The 17520-nt window shown below is 37.0% G+C and overlaps 1 long non-coding RNA gene across 1 annotated transcript; it reads left to right on the forward strand.

Annotated features, from left to right (window-relative positions):
* The first annotated feature begins 104 nt into the window (after positions 1–104).
* On the forward strand, positions 105–15724 carry LOC127525223 (uncharacterized). The gene is made up of 2 exons (XR_007933283.1): positions 105–622; positions 10702–15724. It is a non-coding gene; the product is annotated as an uncharacterized LOC127525223 (long non-coding RNA).
* Positions 15725–17520: the final 1796 nt, after the last annotated feature.

Raw genomic sequence — 17520 nt, forward strand, 5'->3', positions numbered from 1 at the left:
GCTTCGACTGCTGATTGGTCAGCACTCGACAGCGATGACAGAAAAGGGCGGGCCTAAGTGAAGGAATCCGCATAGAAAAAGTCAGGAGTGACAGATTGCCCGGAGTGGGTGACAGCTTTACAGTGCGCTCGGACGAAGAAGTCAAGCAGCCCCTTTTCTTACAGTTGCCATCTTACAAAGCTTTATTATAGACTCTAACGCCGTGTCTACATTGTAAAAGAGCGACGCGACGCTACAAAACTTAAACGAAACCACTACAATATTATAACGGTCGATTTCTATTTTTGTCGCGTCGCGTGCGGTAATTACGTAATTACGCACTTGTGGCGGTTCCCAACAGCTTATGCAAATACATTGTACATGTCTGCTTTGGCCAAGAACCTTTAAATGACTTGAGGACGGGTTTTCGTGAAGTTGAAGACATGATAAATTCATTAAGAAGACGAAGAACGCGGAGTGGGGTTGACATCCTTTCTGGACATTTATACAGTTTCTCACTAGGCATTTTTGCTGTCAGCGCTGGAGGAAAAGTAACGGACGGACATCTGCGAAGAAGTTTGTGAAAGAAAGTTCATTGGACGGATCTTTCTTAGTAAATACAGACATTCTGACTGTAACTTCGGTGAGTTGTCAGTTCATATGCTGCGTTAAGTGTTTGTATTGTAGATTTATTTTAAAAAGAAATACTACATAGAGCAGGCAGTGCAAGTCTGCATAGCTGTGTCCACTGTCCAGGAAATGGCTCCGTTATGACAAAAAGTTATGAAAAGTAAGCTACAATATATGCACTTAATCGATTTAATATATTTGAGCAATATGATATGGACAGGAGATAAATTTCAACACTCTTCTTCCGTCCGTAAGCACCATGCCGCAGGTAATCACACTTGTGCTGATTACCAATACTACAAGCAGTGTTTCAGTAATTAAGATACAATGCCAAGTAATTCATATTATAATTTCCCGGTTTCTACATATGTCTTCTCTGCCAATCAAGCTTTTGTGTTAGCAATCAACTCAAACAGTAAAAGCCGTCCTGGAGCGGTTTGTATGAGTGGAGCGGAGTGAGATATTTGCCCTCTCGGTCAGAGGCTCTTTGTCCGGGTTTTCCATTTTCTGCTTAGTAGTGATAGAAACCCGCTTAGAGAGATCAGTGAGCGCGAGAAAACATCGACTCTCACCTTCAACAACTGCTGCTCTGTTCAGGTAAAATCACAAAACTCCGCTTCCATAGACTTTAGTCAGGGCAGACGCCATATTGAATTTAATGATGTGGGGGATAGACTACAAAGTAGGCTACTAGATTACTTTTTGTCTACTGAAAGTTTCTTTGGAAAGATGTGCCGTCAGCTGAACAACTGACATGTTGTTAAACTACAGTACAAATCCATTAAATACACTGTACGTCTATTCCTTACAGCCTCGTTTTTATCCTTTAAAAAAATAAATATTCCACTACACTGACTAAGGTCTATTAGAAAGAAAAAACACATAGCTTTCAAAGAAAGAAAGAGCTAACGTTACAGGTAAATCTGCTCGGGAATGCCATGAACACAGAAGTGGAGTTATATCAGCACATTTGAAACATGTAATAAATTATAAATGAAATGGTATTAATTTTTGTATTTAAATAGATTTGTGGAAATACTTTAAATGCAAAAAGTAGTTAGCCGCCTTTATCCAAAGCAGTTCATTAAATTTAATTTCGATGAATTAAAAATCAATTAGATTTTTTTTTTTTTTTTTTTTTTGTCATGTGTGCTGTTACATTTAAGACCTATTCACACCAAAAACGATAATAGCTATATTAGCGTCCACAACAATGCTTATGGATTCTGATTTTCTGTCAGTGTTTTTATCGTTCAGCTGGAAAAAAAAACAAAACATTTTGAAAGTGATTCCATATTGTTCCACTTTGTCGTTAATTGTTACAGTTGTGATGTGAATTATAATGAACCAAGGATGATAACTAACTATAATGATAATTATAACAAAGTTTCAAACTTTGGCACAATATTTAGTAACCTTGCTCTTTCATTAGTGCACAAAGATGATTTGAAAATCAGATTTTGTGTCCCTCAGCCTCATGCGCTGCGTTGGCATTGTAGTTGGGTGCGTTGGCATGAGCCATAGGAGGACAATGTGTCGAGACCCATTCATTAAACCCTTCATTATTGCATTTAACATGTTAAGTAAGTCTTTTTCGTCTTCATTTCGTGTTTCTTTTATCATTTCTAATTCAGTGACGCAAAGCAGCCGGTAGAGTGTCGGGTGGCATGACTTCCTGTCGACCTCTGAGAGTTAGCAAACTTAGTGTTTTCTGTTAATCAGTGTTCTGGTGACACAGATGACTTGTTCTCTTGCTGTGAGTTTCGTGCCTGGAATCAGCAAGCTGTGTTTAACTGCCCGTTGAGTGCAAAGGAGTGTGACCTTCACCAAGGTCAGAGAGGCCTTCGCTCATCTAAATCTCCTTCAGGCAGTTTTGGGTTCCTGGAAAAAAAAATAAAGGAGAGAGAAAGTTAAAGCAATGCCAGTGAATGGAAACAAGTGATTCTGTGTGAAACAGGTAAAAAAATCAATATGTTTTCTCACATCTCAAGTGCATTCCATTAAAATAGAAATGGGACAATTTTTTTTCTTTTTGCGTTTAAACTATAGGAAACACTGTAGTTTCCGTAGTCTCTGTAGTTTTTATCCATAGCTATATTTTTATTTGTTAGTGTAGACTTAATTCAATTATTTAAAGAACAAATGCATAACGAATGCCCTCTGAATCAGACTGACTTGACAAATGTGTGGAATAGGTAACAAGTTGTGGTTACTGTTAAAGTCAGAGTAGGATTCTAGACATTGGCCTAACCTCATCTGAGTTTGTCCCATAGGGCATTTGCCATCATGAGAAATGCAGTTTAAGTCAGCATTAGGGAAGGAATGCTTTGATGAGGCCCTTGATCTAGGGGAAATCAGAGTGCCGCTCACAAGGGTGGTATTTTCACAGTATCAGGGAGAACAGGGCGATCAGAAAATCCCAGCCATCAGGACTAATGTATTGAGCTTTATTTGAGAAGGTTCTGTTTTATTGAGCTCTCGGACAGAAAGAGAAAAGATGAAGAGGTAGCTGAATGTGACATTTTTGTACATATATTGATCTGATCTTTGTGACCTTGCTGTGACTTTTCCTTGTCTGGGGATGTATTGTGTTTGTGTTAGTAGCATAATATGGCATCATATAGGCAAACTCACCAGACAGATTCAATTTATAACAGCAGTCAGAAGTCCCGGTGCTGAGTTTGGAACTTAAGAAAAATAATTGATTGTATTTGTACCTGTGATAAGTATGTTAATTGACTATTTAAAGTTAAAAAGTGTAAAATGCTGTGGCATAAATCTCATTTACATGTCTAAAATTGGTTAGTCCAATCATGTTGCTCATTCCGCCAATCATTAGCTTTAAACTGAAATGTATGACATCATCCACCCACCCTCATGTCACTCGAAACGTTTTTCCTGTGCATTATGTAAAGAGTTATTATCGTAAATGACTGAACGGACAAGTAGCCTTAACATCGAATGAAAAGAAACAAACAAAATAAACATACTACTATACAAAAACTACTATATAAAAACTAATAAATAAAATATATAGCAGCATCTGAAACATATAAACACATAAACAACTATATGGACAATTAGGCTATACCTGACTCGCGTCACGATTTTTTTCCTCCGATCTCAGTCTTCTCATATTATGAAAAAAGAACATGAGTTTGTCTACTTTGGATTTTCTCTGTTTCCAATTCCTGTGGAGTTTTTTTTTTCTGTGACTTATCGGCTAATTAAAATTTAGTCGACCAAGCCTCCTCTCATCAACTATATATATATATATATTTGGACTATTTAAAGGGGTCGTGACTATTTTTTAATATGTTCCAAATATTTGACAACTTAGGGGACTTTTTATATTTCTGTGGGCATCAAATAAACCAAGACTGCTGCTTGTGCCCCATTAAAAACTAGAACAAAGCTAATGGTAATATAACTGTAAAACCAGGGTGAACAGTACCATAGCCAATAACGATGTGATCAGAGGCCTTGTTTGGGTGGAGGCCGTGTGTCTTCGGACTCACAGCCAGATCCCTTCCTTTTTTCATTTAGTCTCGCTCTCCTTCCTTGCTCTCCACCCCTTCCCCCAATTCCCTCTCCCTACGTCTCTGCCTTACTACATGCTATGCGGTTGCCAAGTGCTAAGAATCTGAGGAATGTGGGATTGCTGTGGTCTGATAAAGTTTGCTTTGTTCCCGCCGTGACCTGAACACTGGGAGGGATATGGGACCCTGGGAGTTTCACCAGAGTCAGTGCACTGTAGAGCTGCATGATCAATCCTGAAAAGATCGCGATCTCAATTCAGACACCCATGTGATCTTATTCCTAAATGACATCGATTCTCCTGTGTCTATCAAATCTGCGTTGGCGCTGCCGCTGATCCAGAGACTGTTTCACAAACAGTATTTTCAACCACACAGTATTTCTGTGTTACAAATATTCAATTTATTACAGAAGTACTGGGATAAAAGTTTATAGTTTGGATATAAACACTAATGTCTACGGTAGCCAACAAAATAGAGTAAATTACCTTTTGAAAGTAACATGGCGCTATACAGAATAATGATTGTATCATTACATTGTTACGCCACTAGGTGGCGACGACTGACTCTAAAATAAGTCATTCAAATTAATTAAACATTTTTAAAAAGACAGCAGTTAACAATTTTGTCATAACCTGTGGTAAATTACATGTTTTGTTTAGTTGAGTATTCAGAATCATTGGAGAATCGTGATTTCTATTTGAAACAAAAAATCGTGAGGCTCAATTTATCCAGAATCGTGCACTTCTAGTGCACTGCAGATCAGACCCTGTGCACAGTCTCAACACACTGTTAAGCGCAGTAGCACACACACACTTTGAGCCACGTCCCATTAGCAACCTGTTATTTATCTTACAGCAATGCTAGTGACTGCTGCTGTGTGGACAGGATGTCATGGGGATGAATGCAACAAATTGAATTTATACACACAAATCTGTATATGCATATTTTAGCTTTTGTAGGCAGGGTACATGTACTGCTCCAAAAAATGGAAGGTTTTTATATAGTCTGGTCCTACTCCATTCAGCCAGAATTGTTTATTAGACAGATAATACAGTTAAGACACAAGCTGGAGGGTAAAATGTAGGCCTCAATAGTGGATTACAAAAGGCTGAGACCTCATGTAAAAATGCTTCTACAACTGATACAATGGTAATTATTTTTTATGTTCAATAACAGCTATGTTTTTTAATTGTTGTTATATTTTTTAACAATAATAGCTATATGATAAAAAAATATGCATTATGGAAAAATAAAATATTTTTTAAAAATATAAATAATAAAAAAAATGCATTATAAATATTTTTATAATAATTTTGATTATAATGTAACGTCACTTAAGCATGCATGGCTATTTTGTAAAGAGTTTAATAATTTATACAAACAACACACAAATATTAAATTCACTTTGGTGCTACGCAGCAAAATTGTGCCATTTATCAGTTTACTTCATGTTAAAAAAGTAGAAAAATATAAATATAATCAGTAAAAGTCACACACACACACACACACACACATATATAAATTATTTGTTATACATATATATATATATATATATATATAGTAAAAGATACAGAAACAGGTAAACAGATTTTCTAAATGTCAATGAATGATGCAACACATTTAGTAAATCAATGAATATCTTAAAACATTTTCCTAACTGAAAAATAGTTTCTGAATGCATATACATAGGACTTTCTGCAGAAATCGATTCCTTCCAGAGAAAAGAAGCATGAGAGAGAGAAGAGACTCATTCCAAATTCCCTTTGTCACTTTGTCAAAGTAGACACGCAGCTATTCTCACTTACACACATTTCCAATTTTAGAGGCCAGTTGAGTGGAAACATTGATAGGAAAGTACACCCGATGACAGAAAATGATGCTGATTTATTGATTTTAAGTTTTAAGTTGGCGTTCCATGTTTAATGGGCTTACAGAGGTAAATACTCTCAGAGCTGCAAACTTGAGTCTAGTTCTGAAGGGAGTTGAGACGGTCTTGAGGAAATCTGCCATCTCAGCCCTCACAACACAGGGGTCCTTACAGCTTCGTTTAAAGAGTAAACAGAGATGGACGTTTTGTGATTGGAGGGGGTTGGCAGGAAGCTGCTCTAGTGTTTGTGTTTAGGAGATGTTTGCAGTCAGCAGGGATATGTTGCATGTGAAGCTTCATCAGATTGGCTCTTTGTGGGAGAGTCATGGCAAAACAAACGGCAGCCGCTGAGTTTCCAATGTTTTCAATGTAAATATGACATTTCTCTTCTGTCATGGTTACCAGCCCTCATGGTGTCACAAGGTGGGCCAAACCTTGCCAGAATGACTGTCTCTCCATGGACACAGAGGTAGGAGTGTAGGCCTCTGAAGTCCACAGTCTCATAAAGTAAATCAAAGTTTTTATCTGTGCTTGTCAAGTTTTTGTATCAGCAATGGTACAAATTTCAGTGTATTAGGGTTTCAGTCAGTGTCAGGTTTAGGTATCGTCTGCGTGGGCAAAAAACAGCTGGCAGTACGGGCTACTGTAAACATCCTTGACTGGAAGCTGGTGCTTAAGATGGAGCTTTCAGTCGGATGTTTGCAGCAGCCAACTGCTGTTACTCTCACCCGGAAACCTGCAGCAGGAGAACATGGACACACCCACTGGAGCAAACCATCTGATTTTAATGTTCAGATTGTTGAGGTCCAATTACTTCTAGTCCCACTCTCTGAAGAGCCACTTAATGTCCATTCACTAGGCCAACAACTTGTAAGATTTGGAATGGAGAATTTTATTTATATCAGTCACCCGGGATTTATTTATTTATTTATTTTTAATATATATTTTAAAGATATTTGTTTAAGGCATTTAATTAGTACAAAGAAAACTTTTTATAAGCAGAAATATATATTATCCTTGCCAAAATGTGATTATTTTAAGTCGTGTGTAACTGCCTGTGTGATTTGATGCTGGTAAAGAACATTTGGCTTTTTAGGTTAATTTATTATGGGTTGCAAAGTTTATTAAAAGAAACTGTACAATGTAAATTGCAGAATATATATATATATATATATATATATATATATATATATATATCAAACTGCATAGTTCTTCACCAGTTCTTCACCAGACTTATGGCCATTTATGCCACAAGTCACGTGAGGTACGTGACACTAAGCGACTTCTGACAGTAAACACCTTCCTGTGTTTTTTATCATATACACAAAACAGTGAACTGCATCAACAGCTGACTGTTTCAGCCATGTTGCTTTCGATCACAGCAGCTGCAATAGCGTAGCTCTGTGAACTGAGACAGGCTGAAATGGATCCCTCTGTGGCATGTAAAGAGCAAACAGTGGTTTGAGAGCGAATCAGGCTGAGGGTCTGCTTCATGGGCTCTGGCGAGAGCGAGCACTGTCTCCAGAGGCTGAATGTCAACATCAGAAGCCAAGGGTTGCCATTTGTGTCAGATTAACACATTCAGTCATGTAAAACACATTCAGCCCCAACACCTGCGGAGCGCTAAGACCTAGATTAGCTGAGCTGCCCCTGCTCTGGGTCACTCCTTCTCAGAGTTTCAAAGGCCTGTATCACAGATACAGAGAGCAGAGGACTCTCGCTTTCCCACCTCCTGCAAGAAGGCTCCCACAGGGCGAGCGATGAAAAGCACAGAAATGTGATCCTGAAGAACAGCTTTGGGTCAGCAAAGTGAAAACTTTCAAGCTTACAAAGTCCATTCACTGAACCAATTGATACATTAACACTGTCTAATATTTAGGATTTTGCTCTTTGTTTGACCACTTCTTATATTCAGACTACAAGCTTTGCAAAATATCGGACAACACTGCTAAATGCTTATCTTAAACATTAATATCACTACAGATGCATTATTCAAGTTGAGACCTATATTTTTAGTATTGTGAACCATGTTTGGAGTGTAGTAGTTTTGACTAGTCTTTATGATGTATTTCAATGGAGTAAATTTACTCTTCTGTTAACACTGTAAATGTAAAAAACAACCCAGGCTCATACATGCCTGTGGTGACATTTCTGATCATGTTAAAAGCTAATGTGAGATAAAAATGCATTTTCTGATGCAACCATGCCATTTTAGTAAGTTTACTTCATCAGAAAAGTCGTACATATGGAGCTGGTTGTGTAATGCAAACATCAAAATTTTGAGTGTTTTGAGGTCATAACATAGTATTGTGCAAGAAACAGTGCAAAATAAGTCTTTATCAATCGACAGTCTGCCCCTATAATCATAACACATGTGAAAAGGAACAAAAGTTTATGGCAGTTATTCATAGTTTTCACGTGACGTCAAACCCTTAAAGGAACACCCACCAGGAGGGCAAAACAAGGCTTTGCTCCATTGACAGTCATTTTTACAAGGTTTGTGCTAAGTAGACTGATATTAAAAGACCAAATTTAGTATACACCTTATTAATGATGTATACTATGTACACGCAAGCAGATGAACCCAGAATATAAACACAATGCACAGTTTCTCGTTGAGCGTTTTCCAAAAAAAACATTATAAAGAAACCGCTTAACCATTTAGCAAGTTGCATTCTTATTCTGGGCTCATCTGCTTGCCTGTATTTAGTATGCATTTTCAATAATTTTTATACTAAATTTGATCTTTTAATAAAAGTGTTTTAGTATATTAAAGGGACTTTAAAGTGTTTTTCACATTAAGTGTTTTAGAACGTCCTGCTGTTTTTACTGCAAAAATACTGCAGCAGGTGCTGTATATGGATAACAAGCACCCAAAACTTGCATTTTGTGTGATTTTCTTCTTTTGTGATGGAAAACTGATAGCTGGTTCAGGTGTGATTAGGGTTGGAGCTGAACTCTGCAGGACAGTAGCTGTGTCCCAATTCAGAGGCTGCAACGTTTGAAGGTCGTATTCGAAGGCCGATTGCGTCACAGTGGCATGACGAAGGCTGTCCCAATTTGAAGGCTCCTTCAAATGTGGCCTCGAAATCCATCCTTCATTTCCCAGGTAATGAAGAATACAATAGATGGATCCTTTGCAGCCTAGCCTACCCCAAAATTCAATGCGCGCCAGTGACAACAGGATTTTTTTGAGATAAATTGCTGGATTACACTTTTAAATGCAAGTATTGGGTTTCAATTTGAATGCAAATGTAAAAATAAAAACTTTAAAACGCTTCAAATGCTGACTTATATCTTACTAAGATGCTATTTTGTATAGTTTATCATCTTTATTATGTGCATAAATAGACCAAGGTGAACATATTTAGACAGTTGTGAACCCTGTTTTGTTTTCAGACAGTTAAATATAACTTTAAAAAAAGTCCAGTACAAAAGTTACTGCCACTCGTCAATGGCAGCTATCACAGTTGTTAGGCGAGAAGAACAATCCTCCATAGGCTAGACCATCCCATTTAACAACGCTTGGTTTGACCTTAGCAGACTTCGAAGGTGTGGCCTTTGAAGTCTGCATCCTTCGAAGGATGCAGCCTCTGAATTGGGACACAGCAAGTGGGTCCCCAGGAGCAGGGTTGAAGGCTTGATTTTACTGGTCTATGACATTTTGCTCATATGTTATCAAGGGTTTCTTGCTTTAGTTTGCTATCACTTAATCAAAATGACAGATTTAATGAGCACCCAGATTCAGCACTCTGGACAGCTCTCTTAGGTTGACCCTGCAGACACCCTGTCCTAGGGGTGAGACAGTCCTCAGGGACACCTTTAATGTGATAAAGTAAAATACAATAATTAAAAAATAAATAAATAAAACTTAATGTCATTCTAAAATGACATTCTTATCTTCCTCTTATTGTTTCTTTATAGTGGTGGTTCTCAACTCAGTCATTTTATATGTCTCTCTTATCTGACACACTTAACTCTCTCCTAAAAAGCTGATGATCTGAATCAGGTTTGTTAGATAAGAGAGACATACAAAATGTGCAGAGCGGTGGGGCGCCAGGACCAGAGTTGAGAACCACTCCTTTATAGTGTCTAACAGTGTTTATAGTTGAATATTTACAAAGTACCTTGTTCTTCAGTAAAAATGGGGTAGTGATAAACTGTGCTGAATTGCTGAATAAGATGTAAATGGGTATTTTGTATTTATATTTGCCACTAAAATGCTGGGCAAAGACACAAAGATTGGCAAATTAATACTTAAAAATATCTTTCTTAGTTTAAGATATTTAAACAATTTATCAAAAATGATGCAAAGTTTCTGTTAAATGTAGGCTACCATTGTTAAAGTGACAGACTGTCATAAGTTTTTGCTTCCAAATCATGTCTAATGCATTCCAGAAGGCCACAGTCACTAACTAGAATGCTAGAATGTAAATATTTTGTGAGAAAAACTGCTTTAGAACAAAAAATGGAAGAACACTGTACATTTACTTATTACAATAGCGTCTATGTTGCAGTCTTTCAGCTTTGCGTGCCTGCATTCACTAAGCCTTTTATAAAATCATTCTTGTCTTTTTCCAGCCCCACCAGTTTAATCGCTCTGTCCCCTCTTATTCCCCTTCCTGGTAAACTCAATCACTCTTTCTCTGTGTGTTTCTTGTCCTCCACCCCTCTTTATGCCCATAGGCTGGCACCAAGTCTGATGACTTTTCCCAGAAGATTCAGTGAAGACATAGAGAGAGGGGGCAGAAAGAGAGCCTTCTTGTCCAATAAGAGAAAAGGGGACTGAAGAATGTGAAAAGCTCCCATTCAAGCCAGTTCAGAGGGGCTGGGAGCGGCCACATCCTCAGGAGGGAGGAGGGGTTGCTGCTTTCGGGAGGGTGGGCTAGGGATCCTGGACAGGGGCCAGGAGCGATGCAGAGGCTCCTCGGATGACGCTGGTCCGTGAGAGCGTCCAGTGTCTCCGCCTCTCCTCTGTCCCTTGGGACATCGACTCCGGACCCCTCACATTCTATTTACTTGCACAAACAAACTCTCCCCGCAGTTCCTCTACCCTAAGAGTAGGCTGCAGGGTGAGGAATGTGTCTCTATTAATAGAGCGGTTAGATTATCTCAAAGACTAATGTCTGGCATGTCCAGATTCCTGAAAGGCACGGCAGTGACATACTCTCATCTACCGCTCCTCATTCATTGGCAATGATCTCATTTCCTTTGATATTCTATGAATTTAACTCGTGGTTCTCTTTTTAAAACAGTTTATGTTGTACATGCACAGCTTTATCATTAATGAGAACTAAAACATATACATTTATTAATTTTGCAGACGTTTTTATTTATTAGCAATTAAACAAGAAAAGAGAAGAAAACTAAAATAACTCAAATTAAAATAACTAACATAACTGGAAAAAACTAAAATACAAAATAAAAATATGGTCACAAATTTTTGTTTTTGATACATGTGCATAATGAGTAATAACACCAGACTGCTGAGATATTTAACGCTTTAAAATTATGCCAGTTAGCACATTAACTTTGGCAGCCCTAAAAGTTCAATTAAAAAAAACTAAAATAACAAGTAAATAAGTTTACAAGTAAATAATCTGGCCATTCACATATTCCATAACGAAATGTCTTCAGCAGAATTTAGCTCATAGGAACACTATCTCTACAACGGTAATTTTAAATAACACATTATCTTCAGAAATAGAAATTAGGCGGAGTGTGTGTAAGGCCGGCCATGGACTATTTTCTCACTCAAACCACTACCCGCTGCTGCTTCTGATTGCTTTTAGAAGGAAAAACTGCACATAACTACTGGTGTAGGTGCAGTTAATATTAGCATATTGGCGAAACATATTTGGCAAACGATCCAGTGCGTGTTTGTGCTCTGAAGAACGACAAGGCTTTACAACGTGTTCTTGCAGCGTTGAGCAGTGTAGCCAATCACGAACAAATCTGTTGATTTCTAGAAAGCAATGACCAATCAGAGGTGCAACTTAGCACTGAACAAAAACTCATTTTGAGCGGTGAGTGGATTCTGAGTTGTGGACGCTGGCAAATATTCCCTCATTATAACAAACAATTATGTAAATTGTTATGTAATTATGCAGTCAGTTTAATTTATTGTTACAGAACTTCTTGAGATTGCAATGAACTAAGATAAGTGAGATTTTTAGTGATTATAAAGGGACTTTTGCGCACTCTCTGCCAAATCCCGCGTGCGTAATCTGTTAAAATTAACAGTGGTTTGTGAACGTAAACACTTTATTAACAAATAATTTATCAGCAGTGTTTATGTTGGGATATGTAAGTTGTGCTGTGTCAAGTAAGTTAAAACTATTTAAGGAAATCTGTTTTAATGTGTTTTTAAATGGGAATCACATCTCCTTACCCTGGAGTTGGTTCACCCTCCGCCTATGATCAGAAAATTCATATTTAACGCATTATTACACAAAGCGGAACTTGAAACATAATTAGGCCTTATTTATAAATGACTAGTATCACTCAGAGACCCGCCGCCTTCAACTATTTTAATGGTGAGTACACTCAAAGTCTTTGTTACAAATCAATAATATTTTTATTGCTATTTGGTATGTATCGTTTTTATTATTGTGTTGTTCGAGGAATTGAAAAGCTTTTGTGCCTTGTGTTTGCAAAGTATATTGCCATAATGCAAAGGGGATTATGGATCAACTATCTTGTGTTTTTGTGGTAATATAGAACTTTATTTCTTTATAGAAGTCTATTTCTTTAGATATAGAAGTCTATTTCATTAATAATAAATATGGGACGTTATTATTTTGGCGAACATCTGTTTCTCAGATTATAAAAATGTGTGCCCCCCTGTGAAAACCGAATACCCCCCCATTCTATATGTTCTGGCGACGGCCCTGTGCTGCTGCACATATAACATGAAATAAACCCTGTAGCAGATCTATACAGGTGGAGCTGGGGAAGGTGGAGGGTTTCTGAAAGCGCACTGCAGACTGCTAACAGCAAACAATGGCAAGTATTTGAATGATTGAGCAGCAAGCTCATTGGCCGCTGATACCACAGCAACCAATCAGCTGCGCTATGTAGATAATGATGTGATCGCTACCAAATGAGTTAAGGACATATCAGCCAGCACCATCTAGAGTTTCATGCCCGAACTTTGTATTTGTAAACTCTTAAAATAATAATGAAACTAAATAAAAACAAAAATTTACTGAAAAGACAGAAATAAAAGTAAAGTAGATAAATTAAAAAAAGAAAATAGAAATAGAAACTAAACTGAAAACTATAATAACCCTGCTTAAGCATAGTGCTTGTATTTGCATTGACGAAACGCAATATTCAGGTATACTTTGGTCAAGAATTCTTTGCAATGAAGGAATTGCCAGATCGCTCCATCCCAGCCTGACTTGGGAACCCATATGAGCTTCAGGGAGTGTAAACATCCTACACTCTCAGCTGGAGCCCAGCCCGAGGCCGGGAGTGGGATGTTTGCGCTCTCTGGCTCAGGAACGCCACAGCTCACTACGGCTCCACTATGGAGGAGAAAAACATATTTATAAAGTTGTTGAGATGTTCTCCTTTTTGAGTTGCAGTAGACCTGAAATTGCAACTGAGCACTTTGAAATTCACTGGAACTACAATCACTGGAGCAGGTAGCAATCACTTAACTTAAGGGTACTGATTGGGTTCACTTGTTGGCAGTAGTGTTACTTTTACTTAAAATCTTTGCATACAAATGGCTTTTTAGCATTATCGGGGTTGTGCAAAGTTCAGAAATGAAGAATCTATCTATCTATCTATCTATCTATCTGTCTATCTATCTGTCTGTCTGTCCATCTTTAAGGTATATAAAACCTTCAATCTTCAAGACTTAAACCATTTTTTTACACTTTCAAGCCAACATTTTTGCATCCTTAATTCAGTTTTGAAAGGTGCATGGCCCTGATCATTATAAACGTATATACATTGTGCAAACCGTATGTAAAGTATGTACTTCCTGGACTTTGTGGCTAGATTTTGAAGTGGATATGGGAGCTTTGTAACGCACACAGGAAGTGAACTCCATTGTGAGCATTGTAAGGGCTCTGAGGGTGAGTGGCCTGTCATCAAGACGTTCAGGCTGAACTCTAGGTCTCTTTGAAGCTTTCTGACCCCTCTGTCCAACTGCAAGTGCCTCCACCCAGACAGAGCTGCCGATGGAATTGCCTGAGAGGAAGTGACTATTTATACCCACTAAGGAACAGAGAAAGGCACCCTTCCGATGGGCGTCTCTCCTCTTGCTTCCTTTGACAAATATGTTAGGACTGCTCTCATGAAAGCTAAACCCAACTCTACGCAGATATGTGCAACATCCAGTGCTCTCAAGTTATCTGTGTACACGCCTAGCCATGTTTTGGTTACCATTCTCTTCTACTGCAATGACCTTTATCCACTTTTGCTTGGTGATGTCATAACTTAAGCATCTCTCATACTGGGCCACTAGGTGGCAGACTAACTCCAGAAAATGCCTAATGCTTCACACATTGCTTGGAAGAAGAGTAGACAAAAATGCTTCTGTTCACTAGCCAATTGTTTGAAAAATGTTCCACTACAAAACTTGTAGGCATATTCTACGTTTTTCTTTTTAACAACCTTTGCTTTTCTTATGTGTCCCTAATTCAACGACACCAAACCAGAGATGTATTCATTTTACTCATATTAAACATATAATTTAGCATTTACATTGTTTATTAAAAACTCTTTTAAAAACAATCTATACTGTAAACAACCAAAGTAACATTCTCCTACAAGTTTCACACACAAATGTATAAAACTTGCATTATTTGCAAACTTGCAAAATTAGCATTTTAAAATGATTGACAGCACCAATATTTTTTTAAAATATATTTAAATACTCTTTGTCACTGGTTTCGATGGCTGTATTTGAAATTATGGCAAGTACAACAAAGTGAAAAATAGCTCCTGTTCTGTCATCATTGCTTTGTACCAATTTTAGTTTTTTTTTTTTTTTTTTTGCTTATTCTTATGTAACTTTATTACTTTGAGTTTGATGAACTTAAACCATTTAAGTAGCTATATAGTTGTTAACACTTGAATTAAAAATTAATGAGTGGAATAAACTTAAAATCTTTAAGTTGAGTTTATGATTGACTAAACCAACACTAAAATATGAGTGAATTTAACTTAATGTATGTGAATTTACAGTAGTCATACTTATTGGTTTTAAAACTTAAATGGTTTAAGGCAATGGTTTGAGTTACCATAACTTATCCGGTTTAGTGAAATTTTGACCTCATTCACACCACAGTGCATTTTCCTGCTCTAGTCACACTGAGCAAGTAAAACCCGGTGGGAAATGTTCAAACCAATTGACACCCTCTGATCAAGCTCAAGTGGAGAAGTCAAAACAACTGAAGTATGACAACAAGGACATCATTCATTATTAGTTTCACTTTTTCCCTTCTTGTCATGCTCTTTAAACTGAATTCTGTAAGATCCTTACAGCAAGTTCCTTTCAAATGTTTCAAACAATCTCGCCCCACAGGTGGCACAGCAATGGGAAGTTGAAGCAAGCAAATTGGTATGTATGTGTTATATGTAAAGTAAACACAACATTATCATAGTAAATGCATTGTCAGCAATGAACACATTGGGAGGAATGTTCTGTGACTGTTGTTCCTTGTTTAATAAACAGCTGACTTGTTGACTCTTCTGTTTTTGTTGTACTGTGGCCTCTTTTTGATCCATCATATTCCTCCTCAGCAAAATGTTTCCTCATTAACGCAACATGACGACAGTCAGTCGAAACCATGTTTAGTTTTTGTATATATAGTAATACTTAGTTTCGGGGGATGTTAACACTCTCGACCACACAAGGAACTGAAACATTTCATTGTGTTCAGAGTTATTTGCTCTCAGCACTACACACTAGCAACAGAAAAATACTGAACTGTGACAAAAGCAGCGACTTTGTGTAAAATTCTATATATATATATGAGCTGGGTAGTTCCACACATACTGTACAATATGTATTATATGGAAATGTTTTACATATATATATATATATATATATATATATATATAAAACATTTCCATATAATACATATTGTACAGTATGCTTGGAACTACCCAGCTCATTTGACCTTATAAGATGTTAAAGTGTTCAAAACACAAATCTTATTTACCTGATGTTTTGTAATGCCTTCACTGAAATACACATAGTTTAAGTTTAAAAGTTGCATTAAAGATGGGAAGACAAATGGTAGAATTGCAATTAAATGGAATGGGAACTTTAAAAATATGGGATTCCAAATCCAATTTAAACCTGCAAACAAACAGAAATACTATATATATTTTACAATTTATATTACAATTGAAAAGTTTGGGGTCAGTGAGATATTTTGTGTGCGTGCGTGCATATGTGAGTGTGAAAGAAATGAATAATTCAGCAAAGGTGCATTATTGTGTGCGAAAGTAAAGACTTTACAGTATAATGTTACAAAAGATTTCTATTTCAAATAAATGTTGTTCTTTTAAACTATTCATCAAAGAATCCTGAAAAAAATGTATCAGTTTCCACAAAAACAAGCACAAGAGTTTTCAACTTTGAAAATAATAAGAAATTACTTGAGCACCAACTTATCAGAATGATTTCTGAAGGATCATGTGACAGAAGACTGGAGTAATGACTACTGAAAATTCAGCTTTGCCATCAGGAATAAATTACATTTTAAAATATATTCAAATAGAAAACAGTTATTTTTAAATGTAATAATATTACGCAATATTACTGTTTTTACTGTATTTTTGATCAGATAAATGCAGCCTTGGTGAGCATAAAGACACTTATTTCAAAAACATTAAAAATATCTTACTAACCCCAAACTTTTGAACTGTAGTGTATATATTGGCAGGGGTCAATGCACAAACCTCAATGTAAACAGGGAATTAACCACAACGTAAGACTCTATGTAAGTGCTTACTGTCAAAGTGTGACTCACTTTTTTCAAGTACACAGTGCACACGCTGTGTATTAAGCTTGATGGGAACAGCTGTGTAATAGCTGGGTAATATCCTGGACAAAGGCATAAATGCGCTTTGTCATTTCATGGCTAAAGGAAGGTCATCTGAAGCCACACGGCTGCTAACAGTGAAGAATTGAGTTGACATCACTGGCCGTTTCATTACACGCACTGCTATGAGTCTTATCAGCACTTCCTCTTTACAGAAAACATAAGTTTCCCTCAGACAACATCTGGGGTTTCAAGTTACCCTCATCCCAATGGGGAATCAAAGTGAGAACACAAACAGTTCTATCTATATTGTATGACAGTATACACAGTAATTGAGCTTTTGGTAAAACATGCATAACCACCACACTGATTCATACCCCCTTTAGATTATAAGTGGAGTTTGAATAGAACTTTCAATAAATGAATCTTTCATCATTAAATTGCAATTAATGCAATTAATAAATGTAAAATTAAAACAAAACATTCCATTTAAAAA

Source organism: Ctenopharyngodon idella, chromosome 13 (genome assembly GCF_019924925.1).
Source record: "Ctenopharyngodon idella isolate HZGC_01 chromosome 13, HZGC01, whole genome shotgun sequence".
Classification (NCBI taxonomy): domain Eukaryota; kingdom Metazoa; phylum Chordata; class Actinopteri; order Cypriniformes; family Xenocyprididae; genus Ctenopharyngodon; species Ctenopharyngodon idella.